Source organism: Panthera tigris, chromosome E3 (assembly GCF_018350195.1).
Source record: "Panthera tigris isolate Pti1 chromosome E3, P.tigris_Pti1_mat1.1, whole genome shotgun sequence".
In the NCBI taxonomy this organism is placed as follows: domain Eukaryota; kingdom Metazoa; phylum Chordata; class Mammalia; order Carnivora; family Felidae; genus Panthera; species Panthera tigris.
Window position 1 is genome coordinate 2,636,256 of NC_056675.1, and position 25,856 is coordinate 2,662,111.

The 25,856-nt window shown below is 47.3% G+C and overlaps 1 long non-coding RNA gene across 2 annotated transcripts; it reads right to left on the minus strand.

Annotated features, from left to right (window-relative positions):
* Positions 1–4,261: 4,261 nt before the first annotated feature.
* On the minus strand, positions 4,262–25,856 carry LOC122234728. 2 transcript variants are annotated; one of them, XR_006212651.1, is made up of 7 exons: positions 25,782–25,856; positions 24,206–25,109; positions 23,966–24,091; positions 11,532–11,591; positions 10,295–10,372; positions 8,944–9,153; positions 4,262–4,620 (listed from the first exon to the last, which is right to left on the minus strand). It is a non-coding gene; the product is annotated as an uncharacterized LOC122234728 (long non-coding RNA). The 2 variants fall into 2 exon arrangements; XR_006212652.1 differs by lacking the exons at positions 4,262–4,620; positions 8,944–9,153; positions 10,295–10,372; positions 11,532–11,591 and adding an exon at positions 23,257–23,341.

The window sequence follows — 25,856 nt, forward strand, 5'->3', positions numbered from 1 at the left end:
CGGTGGAAACAAACCGGCAGCCAGAAGCCCGCCTTCTATTGCCTATTCCCTGTTTCTTTTGAGTCCGCGGTGACCTTTCTCCTGACGAGCAATAACCCTGGAGAAAGCTGGAGGAGAAACGAAGATTAAGGTCATGGCAAGGAGAGAGCAGTAAAGTAGCTTTAAAGAGCCTAATAAACCAAGATAATTGAATGTAGTGAGGATCGTGGCTGGGACAAAGAGGGGTGTCTGTAGCACCATTTCCAGGAAAACAATCATAAAAGGGAAATAATGCTGAACCCTGGAGGGGAGGAACAGGTCATAAAGGGGTCCCGGAGCAGACATCGATGGCCGTTCAGAATGGTTAGTAACGGCCCGGCCTTAGTTGGGGGCACGGGACGGACTCCGGTTGCAATGTTACACTATCATCAGGATGGCCGGGGTCTCGTGTATCACCGGCCCCCATTCCGGGCAGGCAGCGTCTGACCTTCCTGCGTCTCAGTCTCGGTCCTGGCACCTTGTATCTGTGTGATCTTGGGTAAGCTTTTTCCGCTTTCTGTAAAATGAAGTTGGTAAAGGTGCCAACCCCACCAGGTTGTTTGAGGATCAAAGGTGAAACATCTGAGCTGCCCAAAGTAGGCGATCGATGTATAAGGTAGTTCCCTTCCCGACTCCAAGCCCAGCAGCTTGACCGACGCGGCTCCAGCCATCGGGCACCTCCTCCAGACCGCCATGCTGTGCCATCATTTCCTCCGTGTAGTGGCTCAGCGTCGGGAAGGGCAAGTCACGGTGACCTTGCCCTAATCTCCTCTCCAAGATACCGCCCATTCCAGTCTCCTGGTTCCTCTTTCTCTCCTGTCCCAGTGGGTCTCCACTGAGCTTCCCGTGCGGGAGGCTGTGGGGGTCCAGCCCTCGGGGCTACCCCTGGGGAAGGGGTATTCCTAGACCAGAGTGGGGGCTGGGGCAAACCTAGACCCAGCTTCATCTCCCACCTCCCAGCCTATGTCTAGCAGAAGCTGGGTTTAACAGAGACCATGATGCATCACTAAACTGTAACTCCCTACGCTCAGAAGACTATGCTATGTCTGTCCCGTGCACGTTTGAGGCCCCCACCCAGTGCTGCATTAGACCTGGCTCCTTCCAGCTCAGGAGAGCCAACTGTTAAATTTCAGGAGTTTTGTAAGCTGGTGGTTCAACACAGACATTATTAAAAATTAGAGGGACGCCTGGGTGGCTCAGTCGGTTAAGCGGCCGACTTCGGTTCAGGTCATGATCTCGCGGTCTGTGAGTTCGAGCCCCGTGTTGGGCTCTGTGCTGACAGTTCGGAGCCTGGAGCCTGTTTCAGATTCTGTGTCTCCCTCTCTCTGACCCTCCCCTGTTCATGCTCTGTCTCCCCCTGTCTCAAAAATAAATAAAACGTTAAAATTTTTTTTTTTTTAATTAGATTATAGGGGCACGTGGATGGCTCAGTCCGTTGAGCATCCAACTCTTGATTTCAGCTCAGGTCATGACCTCGTGGTTCGTGGGATTGAGCCCCACACTGGGCTCCATGCCGACAGTGCGGATCCTGCTTGGGATTCTCTCTCTCTCTCTCTCTCTCTCTCTGCCCCTTTCCTGGTCGTGTGCTCTGTCTCTCAAGATAAAAACTTTAAGAAAAAGAAAAAAATTAAATTGTAAAAACTTTAAATTATATTGCAAACAAAGATAATGAATGAATGATGGAAAGCTATTCCTTCCTAATTATTGTACCATGATTTCTGCTCTGGAGGGTACTTACGTACATGATACATGTAGGACATTCTGTAGAGCAATATGGTAGCCTGATGTTGGCCACTGGCCACAGTGGGAGGGTCCACACCAGAGGGATCAGCCAACAGAGCTGATTTACCATTTGGCTGATTGTTTAGATTTAAGACAGTGATGGAGAAAAGGTCACTGATGTAGGATAAAGTTAAAAGTGTGTTGTGTTACATTATAAATCGCACAAAGAATTAAAGAAATGTTCTTCCGGGATTAGCCAGCCATTCTCATACGCAGCAAAGTGGTCACTCAAGGCTTTGGCGGAGGCAAAGTTCCGGCAAACACCGCTGTTGGTTTACTTTTGTCTTAACGTACATGAAAATATCCACCACAACTCGTGATGCAACTCCTCTCCCAGAGCCAGCGGCTAATTGAGCAGCCCGTCCCGTGTCTAGAATAGCACCTCATGAAAAGGCATGCCCAGTAACTTCTTTCTGGGGACCAAAATCAGAGCAAACGAGCCACGACGGCGGTGTGGGGCCATCTCACCCGTTTTGCATTGGGTGGCGGTCCTGCAAATCTTGGGTGCTGTCTCCGTTCCCGTTCTCGCTCTGGGCCCCTTTGAACCTTGTTCCACTGCGCTCTGTCCCAGGGCTCCTTAAGCTGTGACATGCACGTGAACCACCTGCGGGTCTCGTGCAGGTTCTGAGGGCATCCCAGCAAGCCCCCGAGTGAGGACGGTGTGGGTCATAGACCCCGCTTTCAGCAGCGAGGTTCTAGCTAAACAGGCTGCTTCTAACATGTGAGGGGCGGGCCATCAGGCCGTCTTTGAACTTGTCACGTCCTTTCCCTGCAGTGCTGGTCCCCCCCTCCCCCCGCCTCCGATCCTCACATGACCGGCTTCTGTGCATTTTCAGGTCTCTGCTCAATGCCCCTCTGCCCAAAGAAAGCCCTTCCCTGGGTGCTCTGTCTACCATAGCACCCCACCTCGGTTCTCTGCCCAACGACAGCTGATATTTTCCTATTAGTGATTACCAGTGCTCCTCCCCCCCCCCCCCCCCGCCGCCCCCATACGAGAACGGAAGCCCCACAGGAGCTCTCCTGTCCACCCTGGTGACTTCGTGACAGTAGGTGCTCAACCAGTACTTGTGGGGCGACAGTAGTGACGTTGCTGGTACTGAGGCAGTATGAGCGAGGTGGCGGGTGGGGATCTTTATCCCTCACCTGCATTTGAGGGAGGAGGGGTAGTCGCTTTGCATGCTCCACCATCACGACCCCCTGCCCAGACTGCAAGCCCCCACGCCCAGCCGTTGCCCCATTTGTGGGACTGGAAGTGTCCCGGGCCCCCGCTGAGGCTCTGAGTAAGGGCTGGCTGTCAGTCTCCCGACAGTTCCTCCAGAGCTTTGCAAAAACATGGCTCATGGGGCGCCACCCACGTAGCACATCGAGGCACGTTCTGGCCAGCCTGGTGGCCCTGGCACGGTTCTCAATCCTCTCTGGAGGTTAAGTTGGGCTGTGGGTTGCGTCTCTCTCCCTGCTGGCTCAGCCGAGAGATGCCTGGAGCCCTTCAGTTTTGGTGGGGGGAGATGAAGCGTCTGGAGTGCCCAGAAAACCCCTTGTGACTACTCTTAACGTGAAATCCGCACAAGGACTGCCTTTTGCTATTTTTGCCGGTATACACCCAGAGTTTTGATAATGTCAGCACACACCCCACGCGGAGTAGAGCACCCCCATGGTGCCCCAGGCATACGTTTCAGGTCATTTGATGCCCCCAACAATCTCACGGGACAGAATCTCACCCTGTCCCATCCTAGAGACGAGGCACTTGGAGCTCAGAGAATGTAAGCCGGCCGCCCGAGGTTAAGCAGCAAATGGGGAGAGTAGTAATCCAAAGGGTCACAGGCTCAGCTGCGCAGGGCAGAGGTGAGCTCACATTGTCCTTTAGGGACCACGCCACACGTATTTTAGGCTTCGTGCGCCAGACGGGCTCCGTGCAACCGCTCGCCTCGGGCACTCAAGTGTGAGAGCCACGCTGTGGACGCTCTGTAAACACTGAGCACAAGGTGTTCTAATAAAACTTTATCTAGGAAAACAGGTGTCGGGCCAGATGGGGGCCGTGGGTGTAATTTGCCGACCCCGCACCTGAAGAGGCCGTTAGCTAAAGTCAATGAGAAAAACACCAGCACTGCGGCCGCATCCGGAAGTTGGGAGGGGGTGGTGGCCACGGATCCCATCCGTGCACAGCAGCCGGTACTCAGGTCCCTCCCACCCAAGACACGCAGCCAGTGTGGCCAGTGTTCAAGAGAAGCCACAAGTCTGGATGTGAAGTGTGTGTGTGTGTGTGTGTGTGTGTGTGTGTGTGTGTGTATTGGGTGATCTCCTCTTTTAAATGTTGGATCAAATCAGTAAAATAAAATCAAAACTCCTGTGCACACCAAGTAGGTGTTCAAGGCTAGGCTGTGGCCCGCAGGCTGCCAGCCTACAACCTCTCTGCTCTGAAAACCTACCAAACAACCCTGCGTTTATTAAGTAATAATTCATCTGTTTTCCCATATTTTATTTATCAAAGACCTCAGTAACTGTCAAGCAGAACTTCTTATCAGCAGGAACTGACCAGCGGACAAGTGTTACCTCCCAGGGGTTGACTATAAATCCTGGCGAACCAGGAAACCCTGACATTTTAATTAGCTGGAACATTCTTATCAGCAGTCAATCCCGACGGTGCCATTTCACATTGTTTGTGAACCCCTAATTGGGAATCTCTGATTTGGTCCCTCCAGGGCCACACCTCATGCGCGTGGGCTCGTCCTCATTATTTTACCGTGGCGGCCGCCTTTATATTATTCAACATACCACCAACACCGCGAGCTGCTCTCGCACAGCTGTGCACAGCAGAACATCCTGAAACCAAAAGAAAAAGGGGGTTCCATTTGCCACAGCACCAGCAAAAGAATACGGAAAAAAAAGTTTTTTTAACACAGAACAAATAATTACTCCGGATGAAACAAGGCAGCGGACAGATTTCCTCCTCTCCGGGCTCCTGGAGAAACCACAGAATTCTGCAGCAGGGACGGGCCCAGGCAGAATCTTTGTTACTCTCAAGGCACCGTGGAACCACCCGAAAGGCACATGCTTACCTGGCCCCTCCGTGGAGATCTGGGGGTCGGGGACCCCGTTTCTTATGGATCTAGAAAACCCAAGCCTTGCAGGGAACCATAGCTTTGGGGAAATCCCACGCAAGGATCTCCCCCGTCAAATACAAGCAAATCCGGATTCAGTAAGGAGAGACTTCATTCAGAAGGGTCATTAGGGGAGCAAAGGTGGCAGGACACAGTGTTGATGCAGGGAGAGCTCAGGTCTGGGGTCTGCAATGTGGCAAGGGTACGCAAGGTTAGGCAAAAGGCCTTTCTTTCACGGGGAGGAGGGAGCCAGGCTGGGAAGAAGGGGTGTGGGCAGTAGTCTGTACGGGCATGGGCTGGAGACGACAGGGGTGCTGATGGGAGCACATCGCTCCTATAGACGGACCTGTCTTGGGAGGGGCTGGCTGCCGGCTCTCTCTAAGGGTGGGCCAAAGGTCAGGCGCGTGCGGAGGCAGAGAAGCTTAACCCGAGTTTGGCTGACCAGTGTCTGTTACGGTTGACTGTTTCGTGCAGCCATTGACAAAGTGAAGGATGGAAATGTGGGGTTCTGTGTCCGGCCTTGATGGAGAGAAAGGGGGCAGCAGCATCCTCAAGTCCTATCGGAGTCTCGTGGGAAAGGGTGTTTTTCTCTACAAGCTGTATCCGGAACGCAAAAGGGTGGGGGACTTCTTAACCAGGCTGTTTTCCAGGACATGGGGCTCAGGTGAAACTTAACACTGTCACCACCACCACCCCCCCCCCCCGGGGTCACCTACAATAGTCCATGGCTTATGGATAAGTTGAGAATTCTCCCACCTTTGCCTGGAGCCATCTAATGAATTTTCTGGGCCTATGCTTTCTGGAAACTTCCCTTCTATTCCCCCCTGAACGAGCTGCTCCCTCAAATTCTGGAAGGCTCTGCAGTAGGAAGCAAGGCTGGGGCTGAGCCGAGAGGCTCGTCTCAGGCTCCCCTGGAATTTGATGGAGGCCCCTCCCATCTCTGACCCCACGTCGGGCCCCGCCATAACGGGCTTCCAGGGATACCCCAGACCCGTGGCCTCTAGCCTTCCCTCACCTCTCTCACCCCTAACCCCCAGCCAGCTCTTTCCCTAGCTGTAGACTCTGACATGACCTAGCTGGTTCTGTTGCAGAACCCAAAAGCTTTTTGATGATCCTAATCTGCCTGTAAAAGTACTGACAAGGGCTGCATTGCCACAGATATGGTAAGTTCAAACCTATTTCCCTACGACAGTAAAAATAACACTGATGGGTGTCATTGTTACTATAAGTGATATGACTACTAAACGGCGCCTACGCACGGCTGCGTGCCAAACCCTGCTGGGAGCGCTTCGCACGCGTGAACTGATTCATCGGGTCCAGGCAACAATTCTGCAGAGCTAGTCTTCTTATTCCCGTTGTACAGATGAGGAAACCGAGGCACAGAGGGGCTTCTCCTAGTTTCAGAGCTGGGATTTCAAGCCAGGCAGCCTGAGCCCGAAGCAGGACTTTCGCCGCCACCTTCCACCGCTCTCAGGGCGACGAGGCAGTGCCAGTTGGGTTCCCAGAAATGATGATTTTCCGCTCCGTGGCGGCTGGAGCGGACACAGGACACCTGCTGGGAAGTCGGCGACCGTTTCTGCTGCAGAGGCAAGTGTGTACGTCTGTTTCCTAAAATTGGCTGCTGACATAGGTGTCTGCTTACTCCAGGGCACCGTTTCTGGACCCGTATTGGGAACACAGGCGCTTTTCATTTTAAGAGGCTCTCAGAGCAAATGAACTTGAGATTTCATTAAGATAGCTATTGTGTAAGAAAACCGGGCAATCTGGCTGAACAGGTTTTGTTTTTGTTTTGTGTTTTAAAAGAAGTACCTATTTTAAAGCAAGATTAGTATTGGTTACCCCAAGTCTCTGCAGCCAATTCGCTTCTCTCCTAAACCTGTCCGGTGGGGGGTGGAGTGGGGGTGGAAGGGGTCGAGAGAGGAGGGAGGAGGCTGGGAAGAAGAGCGATGGACGTGGGGGTTCACAGTGCCCGCGATCTGGAAGTTCACCCTGGCCATGGCAGGGCCGGCGTGGGAACGCGATCGTAACAGCAGGGCTCACCCAGTGGCGACTGAGTCCTGCTGTGCCCGGGTCACACACGTCATCTCTCATTCTTAGGACAACCCTGGAGGCAAAGCTGGGGCATTGGAGTCTCCCCGAAATTGGTTGAAATCTCCTTTCCACTCCTTAATGAGCTGCGTGGCCTTCAGCGGGCTGCCGTCCCCTGTGTCAGTGTGGGTGTCCTCAGATAAAGGGAGGCCTCCTGGTAGTGTCTGTGAGCGTTAATGAAATCATGCGCGTTACGTAAATGCATCCTGCATATGAAGTCAGGACTAAGTAGATATAATTTTAAAAATGGGCATAATTATCCTCACCATACACAGAGGAAACAAGTCGAAATGACCAGACACAAATCATGAGGCTAAGCAAGCAGTGGACGGGAGTCAGCTGATCTGGGTCCAAATTCCAGACTCAATGAGCAGCTAATAAGTGGGAGGTCGTGTTACTGGTAATGGTGACTATCATTATCATCACAGGCTGGTGGCTTGGGGTCCGGGACCTGGGCTGATACCCCGTTGTGACCGGCACCCTGTGGGGACTCTGTCCTGCCAGCAATAACAGCTGCTAATGAGGTTGGGGCTCACAAGATGATTATCGGGAACAGTTTCCTCTCACACTTTGGCCTCGCTTGCTTTCTATGCCAGTGAAGCAGAGGGGAGGCTAACCGCTCATGGGAGCCCTCAGAATTCCTCTTCAGAGGTGACACTGCCACCCCAGCCTGAAATTTAAAAACCCTCGCACACGTACTCATGGATACACATCAGGAATTTAAAAGATCTTCCAGGGATGCTGCAGGACCACGTTTCTGGGTAACACTAACAATGATCACAGACAGGCGATGCGGAGCATAACTGAAGAGTCAGCCCCAGTCATTGTCTGGCTGTGCAACTGTGAGCCTGTTCCTTAACCTCTCTGAGCATCAGTTTGCCCCTTTTATTAAGTGGAGGCAACAACAACCTGCTACACAGAGTTGGGGTGGGGGTGGACGGAGATAATGCTTGGAAGGTGCCTGGCACCTAACAGAAGCCATGCTAAAGTTTACCCGTTATTTGGGAAGGAAGATGAGTCCCCCTTTGGCTTCCAGGGAGGCAGTGGTCACACTTGCTGGGGGCAGGTGGGCCAATTCTGAGGCACGACATTCATGCTGTCTCCTCTTCAAACACAGCACGGCGGCCACCGCGACCCCACTCCCGACCCCTCGGAAGGAAGGAAGTGAATAAAGACCTAGCAGGTCCCACGGAAAATCCGCCAGTCCCACCACCCTGCCCTGGCCCTCCGCTCTTTACCTTAACCCCAGGACACGCTTGACCCTTCCCTTCAGTGTGTCTGAGCTCTACTATATCCTGGGGAGAAAGCCAAGTTCTTAGCCATGACATTGGCCTTTTTTCCCTTTTTTGTTAAAAACAAAACAAAACAAAAACAAAGCGGTGAGAAATGTTCCCTCCTTGCCTTCCTGCACCATCTCCTCTTTCAACCCCTCAATTTCTTAGGAATGAAATCATCCAAGATATAAATAAAATGTTCTAAATAAAGCTCTATTCGACTGCAGCCGAAGACATATCTGCGTATGTATGGGACTGTCAGCCAAAATAAATTAACCTCCAGTGGAAGTCATTTTCATGTAATTAATTATTCTTGTATCAGCTGAAAGAGACAGGTGCACCAGTGGATTGCCTTGCTCGAACTTCTCAATGAACATCTTAAGGAGGCTACACTTAAAACACGCCAAGTGACTAGTGCACAGCTATCACTTTTGTTCTGATACTGTTTCTTGACTTAGACCCTTGATTTCTCCATCACTGCAAAGGGAAAACAAAACAACGGACACCAAAAGCATTTCCAAGTACGGGAAGTGCGTGATGTGCTAATTAAGCAGCAGGAATGCAGCCTCCTGTTTCAGCTGATGTCTTCCTTCTCCAGCTCAAGGAAGGGGTTTAGGCTGCTTGGGGCTTTACGGCAAAACAAGTTGGGATGCGGTAAGTCCGTTACTAGCCAGAGTTCTTACCATGTCCGGGAGGTCAGAGCCCTGGCCTGTTAAAGTACTCGTACGAGATGAGAAAATAGGCCGAATGAGAAGATGGCCAGGTGAATTTGCAACTTGTTGAATGAAATTATCCCAAGAAGGACATTAGGGAGTTGGAGCCTCTGGTGGAGTGCCTTAGGTCTCTTTCTTTTGTCTTCTTTTGAAGCCATCACTGCGGGACATGACAGAAACCTGGGGGAAGAGTGGTTAGACTTGGTGGCTGAGTGAGACCAACCAGCCCGGACAGACTGGAAGTGATGGGCTGATTGAACAAGCTGTTTTCCAAAATAAATGTAAATCCTTGCACCAGGGGTAAGAAAAACCAACCAACCAACCAACCAACCAACACCACAGGGTACAAAGAATTTACTTAAAAGCAACCTTATAATCCTAAACCTTCCTGACTCATCTTGTTTTAAATTTGCCTCTTATTTATTAGCAGCATATGACTGTATTTTAAATCCAATCTGATATTTAATAGGTGAGATTAACCCAATCACATTTATTGTGATGACTGATATACTGGGGCTTAATTCTATCATCTTGTTTTGTATTTTTCTATTTACTATGTTTCTCCGCACCCCCCCCCCCTTACTTTCCTTTATGAATTGATAAAGTTTCTTTCTTTCCTTTTCTTCCTTCTACTGTGTTGGAAATGATAGCCTATGCTTCTGTGTTTTTCTTTGCTACCCATACATTTTTAAACAAATACACTTTATCTTTTTCTCAGAACCTAAAATTATGTAGTGTCTCTGTTCTTCCCTAAAGCAAAAAAAAAGGGCCTGAGAAAATTCAACCTCTTCCCTCCCATTTTCCATGTTACTGCCCTAGAGAAGTTGGCATCTCTCTTTTGTAAACACAAAAATAGTTTTGCTAGATTCAGTAGTTCATAAGATTTATGAAATTATTTCATGATGTATTTATTTACTCTTGCCTCTTATGTCCCACTCCCTCACCAGAGTGAACTTTTCTCTTTGCTGAAGTGCATGCTTTAGAAGCTTTACTGTGGAGGGGTGGTTCTCACTCTTGAGCGATAACTCATAGCTTCTCTGGGTATATAATTCGAGATTGACAATTACTCTTCCTCAGCTATGTCATGTGTGCTGGCATTTCATGCTGCTGAGGAGATGTCTGGATTGTCTAGCTTTACGGGGAAATCAACGTCTGCTTTCTAGTACCTGGGAATCTTTTCTGTTTATCTTTAAAACTCTGCAGTCAATAACATTGTCTGTGTGTCAGTTTATTTGTATATATCCTACATAGCACAGGATGAGAAATTCCTAATGAAGGATCCAATATCTTCCCACAAAAACGAACTTGAGCAAGTGGGTACCTCTTGTTCCTGAACAAGGTGGCTCAGCGTCATAAAGATGTCAACATCTCCATAAAAATGCCAAGTAGGTTTTTTTTCCTGGAGCCAGACAAGATGATTTGAATGTTCAAATGGAAAGATAAACATGCAAAAATAGGGAAACCACACAAAAGAGAAATAAAGGTGAGTTCCTGTAAACATACAACCTCCATGACTAAGAATGTGGTACTATTGCATAAATAGACAGAAAGGTCAATACAAAAGCCAGAAACAGACCTAACAACAAAAGAAAATTTAGTGCATGTCATATGTGACATCTCAAATCATTGGGAGAAAAGAGAAAGCTTTTAATAAATGGTTTTGTAATATAACATTTAGACTTGGACCAAATTGAATTAGTTCTTCACACCATAAACCAGAAAAAAATCAAAATGGATTGGAGAACTCATGTAAAGTCTTCTTTCAAAATTGTGGATGAATTCCTTTACAACCTGGATGTGAAGAAATCCTTTCGAAATATGATGAAAAATCCAGATGCCATCAATAAAGACTGATTAATTTGATTGCATAAAAATATACCTTTTTATGATTTAAAAAATCAGCGTAAGCAAAGTAAAAAACACACAACAAATGTGAAACCAGGGATCATAAATATAGCTCCTATTATAGACAAGTATGTATGTATGTATCTATCTATATATATATCCATATATCTATATCTATATCTATATCTATATATCTATCTATATCTATATCTATCTATCTATCTATCTATCTATATATATTCTAGTATATATCCTAGTAACATCCCTAATATATAAAGAGCCTTTTAAAAGGGAGGGTTTAAAGACCACAAACTTGACTGAAAAATGAGCAAAAGACATAACCACATAGCTCATAAAAGTCAATGTACACATAGCCCTTTTAGACCTATGAAAAGATATTCAACTTAATAAGAGAAATAGAAATTAAAACTACACCAAGGTACCATCTCTTACCTTCCATTCTGGCAGAAATTCTAGACCTGAACAACACTACTCTTTTGGGGAAAATGCAGTAGGATACAACATGGCTAGCGCCTCCGGAAGGGAATGTGGTGATATCCAACCAACCACAAAGCACTTAGCCTTGGCCGCTCCAATCCCACCCCTAGGGATTTACCCTGAAAACACACCTCCACAAATATGAAACAACGTATGAACAGGCCGGTATTGCAGCCTTGTTTCTAAAAGCAAAATATTGGAAAGAACCCAAATACCATTCATGGGAGACTCATTGAACAAATTGTGGTACGTCCATGCAGTTGATGGCTGTGCGCCTGGGAAAACAATGAGGAAGATCGTTAGAATAGATTGGTCTCCAGGATATGTTGCTAAGTGAAAAAAGCAAATTGCAAAAGAGTATTGGAATATACTAAGTGCGTGTGTGTGTGTGTGTGTGTGTGTGTGTGTGTGTTTAATTTTTTTTCTGGAAAGGAACACAGGAAAGATAAACAAGCTAATGAAAGGAATTATCTATGTGGTTTAGGAGACCAGAAAGGAAGTGAGAGGAAATGAGGCATCTCTGAGTATGGGTTTTTGTTGTCGGGTTAATATCTACCATATTTACAATTATTTTCTATTTGTAGCCCTTTGTCTTTATTTTTTTGTTTGTTTTGTTTTTGTTTTTGTATTGTTTTTGTTTTTGTTTTGGTCTTCCTGTCTTTTTCTATCTTCTCTGGTCTGAATCTTATATGATTCAATTTTCTCTCCTCTGTTAGTATGTCAATTATACTTCTTTTAAGAATTGTTTTAGTGTTTCCAATGTACATGCACAACCAATCCAAGTTCACTTTCAAACAACTACTTCACGGTCAGCATGTACAGGTACATATAGTAGAGTATTCTAATTTCTGCTATAGTGTTGCTGCCGGGCACCAGACCTATCCATTGGCTGTGATCACCCATTACCTTGTTGTTGTTATCATTTTGAACAGTTACTTATCAGATCAATTAAGAATAAGAAAAAGAAGACATTTTATTTTAGCTTCATTTATTCCTTCTCCAATGCTCTTCCTTTCTTTATGTAGATCTGAGTTTCTTTTTTTTTTTTATTTTTAAAAATGTTTTTATTTATTTTTGAGACAGAGAGAGAGAGAAACAGAATCTGAAGCAGGCTCCAGGCTCTGAGCTGTCAGCACAGAGTCTGACGTGGGACTTGAACTCATGAACCACAAGATCATGACCTGAGCCGAAGTTGGATGCTTAACTGACTGAACCACCCAGGCACTCCTCTGTAGATCTAAGCTTCTGACCTAACATTATCTAAGAGCTCCTAACATTACTTACAAGGTAGGTCTACTGGAGACAAATCCTCACTTTTTGTTTGAGAACGTATTTCTTCCTACCTTCGAGGGATGGCTTTGCTGGATCGGATTTCTGGGTTGGAGGTCTTTTTCTTTTTATGACCCAGTAAAGATTCCACTCCACTCTCCTTTTGCTTACGTGGTTTGTGAAGCGATCTCTGATGTAATTCTAATCCTCATTCTCTGTACATAAGGTGTTTTCTTCCATTGGCTTCATTCAAGATTTTCTCTTTGTCTTTGATTTTCTGCAGTTTGAATATGATGTGCCCAGGTGTAGATTTTTTGGTGTTTATTCTCCTTGATGTTCCCCGAGCTTGCTATAACTATAGTTTGGTGTCTGTCATTAATTGTTTAAAACTCTCAGTCATTATTATTTGAAATATTCCTTCTGTTCCTTTCTCTGTTTCTCCTCCTTCTGGTATCCCAATTACACACACGTTGTACATTTTGTAATTGTCCTACCCTTCTGGCTATTGTGTCCCACTGCCCCCCCCCTTTCCCTCATTATTCATTCTATGTGCATTTCAGTTTGGGAAGTTTCTTGACATTTTTCAAGCTCACTGGCTCTTTCCTCGACCATCCCCTATCTACTGATCTGCCCACCCAAAACGTTGTTCATTTCTGTGACAGAGTTTTTGATTTCTAGCATTTCCTTCTGATTCTTCACAAGCATTTCCATCTCTCTGCTTACACTGCCCATCTGTTCTTGTGTGGTGTCCACTTTTTCCGTCAGATCCCTTAGCAGATGAATCATAGTCGTTTTAAGCCCACAGCCTGATCATTTCAACATCTGTGTCATATCTAAGTCTGATTCTGGGGCTTGCTTTGTCTCTTCAGACTCTGTTTCTTCTTGCTTTCCAGCATGCCTGTAATATTTGTTGAAAGTCAGCCATGATGTGTCGGGTAACAGGAACTGAAGTAAGCCAGCCCCAATGTGAGCTCTCTGGTGGCTTGGTCCTTGTCCCACAGGGATGTGGACAGGATGCAGTTTGACACCAGGTCAGTTTTGTGGGTGTGTCTGCTCATTCCTGCCACCTCAGGCAACCACCTTGGGCCACTGTTGCAATGTTTCAGCCCCCATCTGTGGGTAGCAAAGTCCTCCCCAGATGACCCAGTCCTCGGCTACATGGAGTCCATTCTGTTCTCTTTACCTGGCAGGATTTAATTTCCAAAGAACCTAGGTGTTTTTCAAGGGCAGTTAAGTCTCAAAACATATTTTTATACTTTTTCCATTATTTCTATGATTTGGGAGATGGAAGGAGGGAAGCATTGTGTGAACTCGCATTGCCATTTTTATGGCAAGTAACCTCCTCTTCCCGCCTATGGCTTTGAAAAAGACACTCGGTTTCATAGAGCGCGGATCGCCTTCGCGTGTCGATTGCTATCTTAATTAGCTTGTAGACAGGCATTTACTTGACTTGCTTGGATAATGATAACAATCCTTTTGGAAGATTATTGACTGATACTTTAGATTTTTCAATCAAAAACCTTAAATTGCAAAATTACATATTTCAGACATGTATTAACTTCGGTAACAGAAGTAAAGAGGCCACATAGAATCTTTGAACATCGCTGAACTTCCTGCTCTGACGCACAATTATAGTATTTTTGTGAAATGACAAAGAAAGTAAGAGGACGTGATCTTTCCTCTCTTAAAGGCGATTTCTTCTGTTTTTTTTTTTCAGCACAAACTCCGGCCTATAATCCGGGAGGCCAAGTAGGGTTCCTACTACCTTCTCTTCTCAATTGTTGTTCGCATTCAGCACAGGTGATCAGCCAAAATGCATTTGGGCGAAAATAGCGATTTTGCCCACCCCCAATCCTCTTTCTTTTCTGTCCCCCATCACAACTCCGATCTGGCCATAATTGTACCGTTCCCATAACAACAGCCAAATAGCTGGATCTTTGTGGAGGGCTTATAACACAGTTGTCCACAAAGCCGCTGGCAATGCTGTGCAGACCCTGCACGTCAGCATCTCATGAAAGAGATGGCGTTCGGGGTGAACGTTCTTGGCAGTTCCAGACCTAACTTGCTAGCTTGCTGATTACCCCCGCTGCATTCCCGAACCGAGGCCCGGCGCCCCGTGTCTCTCCTACAATCCTCACGTGCACCTTACTCTTTCGATCGTCATTCCCTCGTGGCCTGCCTGGGACAGTCAGAACGGCCCATACGGAGAGAAAAACACAACAAAAACTCCTTCTCGGAGTGTATCCCACCACATTGCGGCAAAAATCAAAGAATGACGTTCTTGAGATCTCAGGGCTGTACTTGAGATTACATAGTATATATTTATATATAAATATTTTACTTATATACATAAAAGGAAATATATTTCCTTTTTGCCTAGCCACTGTGTGATTTCAGGGAGCAAATTTGTTGAGCAGGACCCAAGAGCTGGCTGGATGAGGAACTTCCTTTGTTATGGACTGCAGGCATGTCGAGTTAAGTTAGATGAGTTCCTACCTACAGCTATTTTGATCTCTCCGTAATGAATGAGACAGCCGCCGTGGGTAAACCTGGAGCTGAATCCCATTTTCTGTCTGAACTCAGGTCTGGGATTTGCAGAATGACAGCTCCTGTCCCCTTGTGAATGCGCTGCTCACGTGCAAACTGACTTCGGTGAAAATCAGGGGTGGGGTGGGGGGCAGGGTGGCAAGAGAAAAGGAGCGTGGGGATAAGAAGTTGTGAATCGTGTTCGTGTGTGAACCCAGACTCAGGGTTTCTTACAGCCGCAATGCCTCGCTGGCAGCGGCCGGTGTGAACGCCGTTGGCGTGGACTGCGGACAGAGCCCGGGGGCTCCCTCCTACGGAATGAGATCGTGGGGAAGCATCTCTGGTGTCCCTGAGAGCTGGGGTGGGCTAGGCTGTGGGACACCTTGATATCTTGCAACAAAGAGAGACCTACAGGCTTCGGGCTGGACCCCGCAGAAAGGGTGGCGACCACATCACTTGGGAAAATGATTTCATTTTTACCCTGTTCAGAGACAATGCCAATATTTTGCATTTGCAGGAATTATTGTCTAACTGTCTAAGCAATTTCTTGTGTTTTGCTAATGATTTGATTGATCCCACGTGCATGGAAATGTGCTCTGATGTTTGACTTTGTAAAGTTCGGGTCACAGAGAAGCAGCCCTGCCATCCCCCGGAGCTCGTGAGAAAGGTGGACCCTCTCCCCCTCCAGATGTCCTCAACCTGAATCTGTCTTTTAGCAAGACACTCAGGTGGTTCGGTGCACGTTAGGGGTTGGGAAGCTCTGTTCTGGGTTCATCCTTGGCAAGTCCGTTCAGATTGCTCTTGCGTTTGTATTTCCTTGGGAGGATGAATTTGTTATTCTTTACAAGATGTACTTTGGAGTTTTAGTTTGAAAGCTCATCTTGAATAAATGTGTGTACAGGTGTGTGTGTGTGTGTGTGTGTGTGTGTGTGTTTCTTTTTCCCTTGAGGTCTTGGTGACTTCAGCTGAGAAGAACAAAAGATTCACAGTCGAATCTGCCTGAATGTGGCTCGAGACTCCGGAACTGACCAACCATGTGACTCTGGACAAACTACCTCATGTCTTTGAACCTCAATTTGTTCAACTGTCCAGGGGGATGTTATCAACCTCACCCAGTTCGTATGAGGATAAAAATAATATACATAAAGCCCATAAGCCCAGTGCCTGGCACCTAGTGGGTGTTTAATAAATCATCAGATCATTACTGCCGTCTTCAGCTTTACTGAGGTGTGGTGAAACAGTGCAGTACCGTATGGGGCTCGGGGCACATGTACACACCTATGTAACCCCGACCGCGACCAAGGTTCAGAATATTTCCAGCCCACCAGAAAGCTCTTATGTCCATGTTATTTCAGAGAAGGAAAAGATCCAGCCTTTGCCCTTAGGAAGCTTTAACCTCTCTCTGGGATAAGAAGTCTAAAGTATGTGAAATTGTTAGTGAGCAGTCATTAGCGAATGTACTTTTAACATAACGTTGTGGGCTGGGGTCTCAGTCCAGTTATATTTTTGCTATAACAAAAATATCACAGACTACAGGGGCGTCTGGGTGGCTCAGTTCGTTAAGCATTTGACTCTTGATTTCAGCTCAGGTCATTATCTCACGGTTTGTGAGTTCAAGCCCCACACTGGGCTCCGTGCCAACTGTGCATAGCCTGCTTGGGATCCTCTCTCTCTCTCTCTCTCTCTCTCTCTCTCTCCCCCTCTCTCTCTGCCCCTCCACTGCTTGTGCACTCTCTCTTTCTCTCAAAATAAATAATAAACATTTTAAAAATATTTAAAAGTATCACGGACTTGGGGGCTTAACAGCAAATATTTCTCTCGGTTGCCAGGTTGGGAAGTCCAAGGTCAGGGTGCTGGCAGATTCTGTGTGTGGTGAGTACCTGCTTCCTGGCTCACAGACACGTGCTTCCTGGGGTCCTCACATGGTGGCAGAGGAAAGGGAGCATATTGGGGCCTCTTTTATATAAAGGCACGAATCCCACGTCATCTCACAAGTGTGTTCCCTCTTGGTACCATAACAGTGGGAGCTAGGATTTCAACATAGGAATCTGGGGGATGGGGATACCAACATTCAGTTTGTTGCATGTAGGGACTCACAATAAAGGAATTGGGATTATGGTGGTGGTGGTGACGATGGTGATAATGATCATGGTGGTGGTGGCAGTGAAGAGGGTGATGGTGGTGATGGTGGTGGGGTCGGAGAGAGGTGGAAATCTGCACAATATTTGGAAAGTAAAATGGACCAGCTTTAGTGATTCTTGGCAATCACTTGGAAATGGAGGATGAGGAACAAGGACAAATCAAATTTATCTCGTAGAGTGTGTAGAAATTACTTTAAGCTGCTCTTGGCTTGGTTGAACCTGCAAATATGCATGTGTGGTGTAACAAAGGGCTTCAAATGGTAACAGTCTCCATGTTTGGGATTGCTGTGGTGGATTCGAGGCGGCTGCACGTTTCGACAGTCCTCTTATCAGGAGATGGGGCTTGTTTCCCTTTCCCTGGGATCTGGGCTGGCCTAGGACTGTTTGGACAAACTCATGGGAGAAGTGATGTGCACACCTTCTCCCACAGCATCTTGTCTCTGAACGCAAGGTGTCAAGACCCTGGTAACGGATGCTCCATCCGCCTGCCTCGTCCCTGAGGGGTACCGTGAGGCATTGTCTATTTAAATTAGAGGGGATAGAAATTACTCAATTTGAGCAGTCCTCCCCCTGGAAGAGATTAAATCCCAGCTAACAGGGAGATGCATGAGAAGCAGGGGGCAAGAATCTGTCAAGTGCTATTCTTCATCCAACCTCAGCTCATTGGAACGATGGCTCCTCAGTGACTGTTCGGACTGTGAAAACGTATGCAATTTTAGGAATGTGCGAAATGAGGAAAATAAATCCATGAGTTCACGTGGCAACTCTTAAAAAGTCTGTGTGGTCCAGTTAGGTTATTTCTGTTACCATTTTCGTTGTACAATGGCATTTCTTCCCGGGATAAAAGCTCATCGAAATGATGTCTTCCTAGGAGCATATATACAAACTTTACACCCGGCTAATCGTACACATGATTAAGACTTAAATGCATCAGAACATCCTTCGGAATAATTAAAGACACTTCACCAACAGGGGCACGATGCTAAATGTGTCCAAACACATCTGAAATCAGCAGAGATAGAGCTACGGGGAGGGAGTTAATATGGCATTATGTCATTTTGCAGTAATTTTAAAGAATGCAGAATTTGGCTTTCAAAGGATATGCCTTTTCATTTGGGGCAAAATAAGGTGCACTCTCCAGTCAAAATAAGTGGCCCATTCGTGTGAAGTTAATGTATGAAGCACAATTTATCTCCAGGTTGTTGAAGGGAAAGCAATCATTTAAGGGCCACTGCTGTTCCCTGGGAAGGGAGCATCCAAGACAGTTTTGATCCATTGATGAGCGCTGTCTAATACGCTCCCCGAGGTACAGTTACCCTAAATCTATTAGACTTTTACAGTCTTCCAGGATGTGCAGTCTGGAGACGCTCCATCACGCTGTATTAACTTGACAACGTAATGTACTGCCATCTTTTATTTTCATAGGAAGTACTAGGTTTGACCTTGAAACTCTTAACCACACTTTATAATCTTCAGCCCATCCTGGCAAAGAGGGCCCCCTAAGAAAAATGCCCTGGCAAGAGTTGAGTCCATAAAACCTTGGATTGGAATGACTGAAATGGGGGAGGTTTGGAGAGGTGGGGTACCGGCAGATCTGTCTAGATCCACAGGGGCAAGTGAAGCGAGGACGTGAAGAGTCACGAGAATTGTTAACGGCTGCGGTTTGCTGTGCTCTCGCCCTGTGGCAGGCACCGCGCTTCACGGGCTTTCCTACCTCCTCCTCGTGAGGTTGAACAGACACTCAGAGAGGTTATGTTACTTACCCAAGATCACCCAGCTATTAAGTGGCAGAGGCGGGAATCAGACTCAGGTCTTTTTGACTCAAAAACCAGAGCTCTTAAGCACATGCAGTGATGGCTCACTCTGAAACAAAATCTCCGCTTTTGAGAAGTTAAGTCATCTTGGGCCATACTTGTCCATTTGGTGCCTTTGTATACCATTGTCTAGACCTTCCCTTCCCTTGTCATAAGCTGATAGCTGGGCATTTTCTTCCTGGGTCTTTTCCTAGGAAGACAGAGTCCTTCCCTAGGGGCCCAGGATGGTGTGCTGGGTGTGCTAGGTGCATTCGGCTCCAGAGCAGGAAATTGAAAAGGGCCGAAACGGTAGCTCCATGCAAACCTCCTAGATGCTGAGCCCGTTCGGGGACCACACTTCGATTCCCCTGGACCAATTAGTCCACGGGCAAATGCCAGGGGACACGTGAAAGTGCCTGATCTCTGCAGAGAGTACTGCCTTCGGACGGCTGAACTGAGGTTCCAGAGACCAAGTCAAAGGTGAACAGTTCACCCGCTAGCAGCGGTGATTGATTGGCAGGGAGGAGCATTATACAGATCCATGGTGGATACTCACAAATTTGCTTCTTCCTGCAAGCCATAAAGGCTTTTAATTATTGAAGAATGATCCTTGCGTCTGGCCAATTTATCAGCCTCTGGCAAGAGTAAAAGTCAACCGGCTATGAATCCTATGTGATTACTAATAAGAACGACATAAAATGACACCGGTGCTGAGGAATGTTCTTGGTTGGGCTCCAGCCAAGGCAGTCCTGGATTGGATGACCCCAGGTTAAGATAGTACTGCTTCCTTGGTGGTTCTAAGTGCACGCAGAAGGCAAATGCTCCCAGAAGGCAGGTAATCACAGGGCCGCCGAAGCGTTGGGAAGTAGATGAAGATGCTTTCCAGTAGGCCCCCAAGTGGCTCCCCGTCCCAGGATCATCCTTGCTCCCTCAGGCAACTGGGGCATGCCTGGAGCCTCCTTTTTTCATTTAAAAAATTTTTAATGTTTATTTACTTATTAAATATAATTTATTGTCAAATTGGTTTCCATACAACACCCAGTGCTCATCCCAACAGGTGCCCTCCTCAGTGCCCATCACCCGCTTTCCCCTCTCCCCCACCCCCCATCCACCCTCAGTTTGTTCTCTGTATTTAAGAGTCTCTTACGGTTTGCCTCCCTCCCTCTCTGTAACATTTTCCCCCCTTCCCCTCCCCCATGGCCTTCTGTTCTCAGGACCCACATATGAGTGAAAACATATGGTATCTGTCTTTCTCTGCCTGACTTACTTCACTTAGCATAATACCCTCCAGTTCCATCCACGTTGCTGCAAATGGCCAGATTTGGTTCTTTCTCATTGCCAAGTAGTATTCCATTGTACATATAGACCACATTTTCTTTATCCATTCATCAGTTGATGGACATTTATGGAGGCTTCTTTTAAAAAGAAATGTTTCATTTATTTTTGAGAGAGAGCAGAAGTGGGGAAGGTACGGGGGGTGCAGAGGATCCAAAGCAGGGAGCCAGCAGCGAGCCCATGACAGCATGGGAGCCCATGACAGCAGCGAGCCCATGTGTGGCTCAAACTCACGAACCGTGAGATCATGACATGAGCCGAGGTCGGCCACTTGACTGACGGAGTCACCCAGGCTCAGTCCCCCCACCCTCCTTCTGGAGCCTCCTCCATGCACCTCTTTACTCTGGGGCCCAGGCCACTCTGCAGAGGTCCACAGCTGGGAGCCAGCATGCCTAGGCTCGAGAGACATGATAACAGCCCAGATGTCCACCAACAGATGGATGGGCAAACGAATTATGGTATATCCATACAATACAAAAATCATTTATCCATAAAAAAAAGCAGAATGCTGGGGCACCTGGATGGCTCAGTTGATTGAGCAGCAACCAACTTTGGCTCAGGTCATGATCTCACGGTCTGTGAGTCCATGAGTTCGAGACTTGCGTCAGGCTCTGTGCTGACAGCTCAGAGCCTGGAGCCTGCTTTGAGTTCTGTGTCTCCCTCTCTCTCTACACCTCTCCCGCTCACATTCTGTCTCTCTCTCCAAAAATAAACATGAAATATTTTTTTAACAAAATTAAAAAAAAAGAACGAAGTTCTGATAGACGATACTGTGTGGATGAACCTCAAAAACGTGATGCCGAGTAAAAGATGTCAATGCAAAAGGTCACATGTTGTAGAATTCCATCTTATAAGAAATGTGCAGTTTAGGTAAATCCCTGGAACCAGAAAGCAGAGGGTGGGGACAGTGAGGAGTAACTGCTCAGGGTCTCCTTCCCGGGGGGTGAAAATGCCTCGGAATTAGGTAGAGGTGGAAGCTGCATGCCTAGTAAATGCCACTGAATTATTCCCTTTACAATGGTTACTGTATGTCATGTGAATTTCACTGTGATAGAAAAATAAATAAAATAAATGCAAAACCAAATCAGATCACAAGACCCCGTTAAACAAGCTGGGGAAGGCCTCGCAACCCAGTGACGGCCGATGAGACACCTTGGTTCATGTCGAAGACAAGGCCAAGTTCTAGGAATGCCGTTGCATTCCTGGCTAAAGTTCAGAGAGCCGCTTGCCTCGGCTCCCTATTTCTCCCTCCCTTGAACACAGATGCTCCATCTAGAACCCCAGGGTCATCTTGCCGTGACGGGGCTCCCAGGGCAAGGGAAAGGCTGCGGGACCATGGAGAGGCCGGCCCTGACTCCCAGTGGCTGCTGAGTCAACACCAGTAACAGCCCATCTCTTGTCTTTTTGTCGTTGAGAAGAATCAATTCTCATTTGCTTAAGGCACTCCTAAAGAACAGCAGAAGCCATCTTCTGCGGAGAGTTGGCTGTGGGTCCCTCAAGAAACTCGAGGGGAGCCTGGGTGGTGCAGTCGGTTAAGCTCCCGACTCTTGATCTCTGCTCAGGTCATGATCTTGTGGTTCATGGGCTCAAGTCCTGCCTTGGGCTCTGTGCTGATGGTGCAGAACCTGCTTGGGATTCTGCCTCTCCTTCTCTCTGCCCCTCCTCCACTTGTGCGCGCGCTCTCTCTCTCTCTCTCCCTCTCTCAAAATAAACTAAACATAAAATAATTTTTAAAAAGTTAAAAAAAAAAAAGAGGAAACTCAAAATAAGGCGGGAGTTCGATATAATCCAACATCACGTGGTGACCACCAGGCAGAGGAATGATAAAGAAGCTGCCTGGGCAGAGTGAGTCTCAGAGAAAAGACCCCTCGAGGCCCACGCAGGAAACCGAGCCCCCATCACAGTGTTGCTAGAACGCAAGGCAAATCAGATAAAGGACAAAAAAGTTAGCATACATATTTGCAATCTTTCAAACACCTTCCTGCTAGCCTTGCCCTGCTGAGCTGTGTGGGGAGGGGACAGGCCCCGGGGTCAAAGGCCAGAGGTGATCACTTTCCTCTATTAGAGGAAGGATGGGGCGGGGGGGGGGGGGGGGGGGGGGGGGGGGGGGGGGTGGGGTTGCAGGAAGGAGGGAACAAAGGACTGGCATTAAAGAATTAATGAAGGAGAGAAGAGGATGGGGGGGAACAGCTCCCGGAAGAACCAGGGCTTTGAGGTGAGAAGCATGGAAAGTGGGTTTTTAGGACATCCCTCTGTGTGTGAAGGCCCTTCCGTGGGAAATTGTCAGTAAAGACTATCATTACAGTTCAGTCCTTCGGGGGGTTGGGTTTTCCGCTGGTTGTATTGCTGGCTGTGGGAGTCTCAGTCTCCTTTAAGGTAGGGGAAAAAAAACCGGTTTCCTTTGGGTGACAGCGAGGGATAAGGCAGGGGGATGGAGTAATGGGGGTGGATAGATGGAGGGCCAGGCTGCGGAGCATCCCTGGGGTCTGGGACTTCATCCCGCAGGCAGAGGGCAACTTTTGGATGGCGGACAAATTGTTTAGCTTCCCTAAAGCTCAGTTACATCTATAGATCGGAAATCATAATGGTACCTGTGCTATAGATTTGTCACGGGTGTTACACAAAACCACACGTGAAAATAGACCTAACAAATTTCTGAGCACAGAGTAGGCTCTTAATTAACCATCCCTGAATCTGGATCTTCCCTTTGCACGTCCAAACTGATCTGCCCCGTGTCTGATTCATCGAGGACAGACCCTCTCTCTATAGCTAATCCACAATTTGCACCCCAGCCCCCCAGCGACACGCGCTTTGTGATAATTCTGTGGTTCACAGAGGACTTCACTCCTTGATCCAAAGGAGGGACAAGGTGGGCATTTCTGTGGGAAGTAGACACACAGTCTGCTTCATTACAAGGCTCTGAGCCTCGAGCTGGCTCTTGCTGCTGATCAAGATCAAGGCCTGAAATGAGGGACACAGACAAAAAGAATTACGAATATGTATTACACGTTTACTCCATGTGCCTCTGGGAAGTATCCCCCTTAATCTTCACAACGGCCCTAGCTCCTCTTTACCGATGAAGAAACAGCCCAGAGAGGTAAGGTGCTTTGCCTCAGGCCACACAGCTAGGGAGCAGCAGGTCCGGGTCTTGAACCCAGACTGTTCGCCATTAGTCTGAGCTCTTGACTCTGAAGACATGCCATGTCTCTGGGGAAAGCCAAGAAATCCTGGTGGAGGAGTGAAAATCCAAAAGTACAGGAAACAGAGCCATAAACTGGGGCACCTGGGTGGCCTAGTTGGCTAAGCATCTGGCTTTTGATTTCGGCTCAGGTCATGATCTCACGGTTCAAGAGTTCAAGCCCCTCACCAGGCTCTGTGTGGATGATGTGGAGCCTGCTGGGGGTTCTTTATCCCTCTTTCTCTCTGCCCCTCACTCTCCCTCTCTCTCAAAATAAATAAACGTTAACACACACACACACACACACACACACACTCGTAATCATAAACTTACCTTGTAGGTCCAGATGATTAGATTCTATATAGTTTGCCTTAAAAAAAAAAAGGTATTTATATGATCATACTCACCCTTATAACCCATTCTGTTCCAATAAATTAACTGTGCTCAGCTTTGCACAGAAGCAGGCAACTGCCCCAAATCAGATGGCTCCATGCACAGGCTGTTTCTTGCAGGATCATTCCTAGAGGGGATTCCTGCAGCCAAATGACACCAAGTGTGACCATCGCAGAGCACAAACAGGATTAAAAGGAGAACATCTGTGTTTTGCAAGGCTGCACTAACACAAGACAAACAAGCTATGTTTATACCCAAATGCTCAGTGGCTTTTGCTGCAGAGAGGGCTGGTGACCGTCTGGACAGGACGTTGATTAGAAGAGAGGCAGAGAATGTACTGATGGCCGCACCTGAGTTCTTCGGGTGGCCTGGGGCCCGAAGACACGTGTGATTCCATCGTGTCAGGGTGACTGGTAGACCATCCTCTGTGGCGGTGTTGTTGTTAAAGTCAGTGAGTCGTTGTTACGCTTCCCTCCTGGGATGAAGTCTTGGGAATTTTAGAGTAACTTCACACATGCACTCCTGTTTTATTAACACTTCTCAGATGCCATGCAGGGCTCTGAACTTCAAACAAAGCTGGCTGGGATTTGATCCTCCAAAGAGAAGAAGAGACTCCATCAAGATGCCCACATGCCTGAAGCTATTTGTTGGATCCCAAAAAAAGGTCTCATTTTGTGTGTTGGGGGGGAGGGGAAGGAAACTTAATTAGCAGTGAATGAAGCAACTCTCAGAACATATGGTTTCAGGTTGTGCCAAGATTCGTGGCCAATTTATTACTTTATTATTATTGTTGTTGTTAATCTTTACTTGAAAGATGTGTAAAGCCACTCAGTAAATCCCTTTCTGGAGGACACCGAAGTTGGAGAATGGCAAGAAAGACAGATCGCAGATCAGAGCGAAAGCGTTTTTGTCGTACATCGACATTAAAGGGTAAAGTTTGTTCCATAATGGCTTTTTTTTTCTTCCTTAACAAAGAAATAGCACTCTCCTTTGTTTGGGAAACCTACTTTGATGCCTTCAAGAATAATTTGCTTTTTTCTGATTCCTAGTTTGTTCATCTCCTTTGGCAACTGTGTACTTCCTGCATCTGAACCAATATTTGGAAGGGACGTTTTTTTCTGTTTATATAACTTCCATGTTTCAGAGAAGACGTCACGGCTGAAAGAGAGGCAGTTTGAGAAAAGGTCTGTTCTCTGTTCTCCACAAGCCAAGGGAAACATGTTTTAAAATCTTGCTAACACGTTAGCTTTGGCATCTTTAAAACTCGTTTTTCTCCACTCTTTTTGTGTCTTTCGCACTTGGCTGTCAGTGAGCGTTGAGGTCTTGCGAGTGTCCAGAGGCAGAGATATGCACCGTAGCCCCATCACCAACTGGCAGAGGGCGTCGGTTACAAGATTATTGGCCTCGTTCAATTAAGGGGGCGGATTGAGCAGGACTGGGAGCCATCTGTGCCTATGGAAACTGTCTGGAGTTGGGACCACACATCCATGAGAGCAACATTCAATTGCAAACTGTTAGAATTGACCAGAAAGTAGAGAAACGCAATAGCACGTCTCTTGCCACACTGCCTCCCGCGTGGTGAGCTCGGCTGTAGGGCTGACAAATAGATGTAGGGCTTTATGAATGACCCTTTTACTCTGTTGACACACAGGTGACCCCTGTGTCCTCTAAATGGTGCAGGCCAGACATCTTTTCTGAGTCCTAATGGTCCCTTCCCTTTCATAAATGGCCAAATCGAAGCACATTAGTGCTCTCAGGGGGCCAACTTTTTAAGTGCCTCCTGTACAATGGGCCTCAGAGGCCCCCAACTCCTTCCTAAATGGGCCTTACCACGAATCCCGGTGCACTTCCTCACACTCAGGCATCAGCTGGCTCTGCTGCACGTCCTTGCTGAGGCCACAGCAG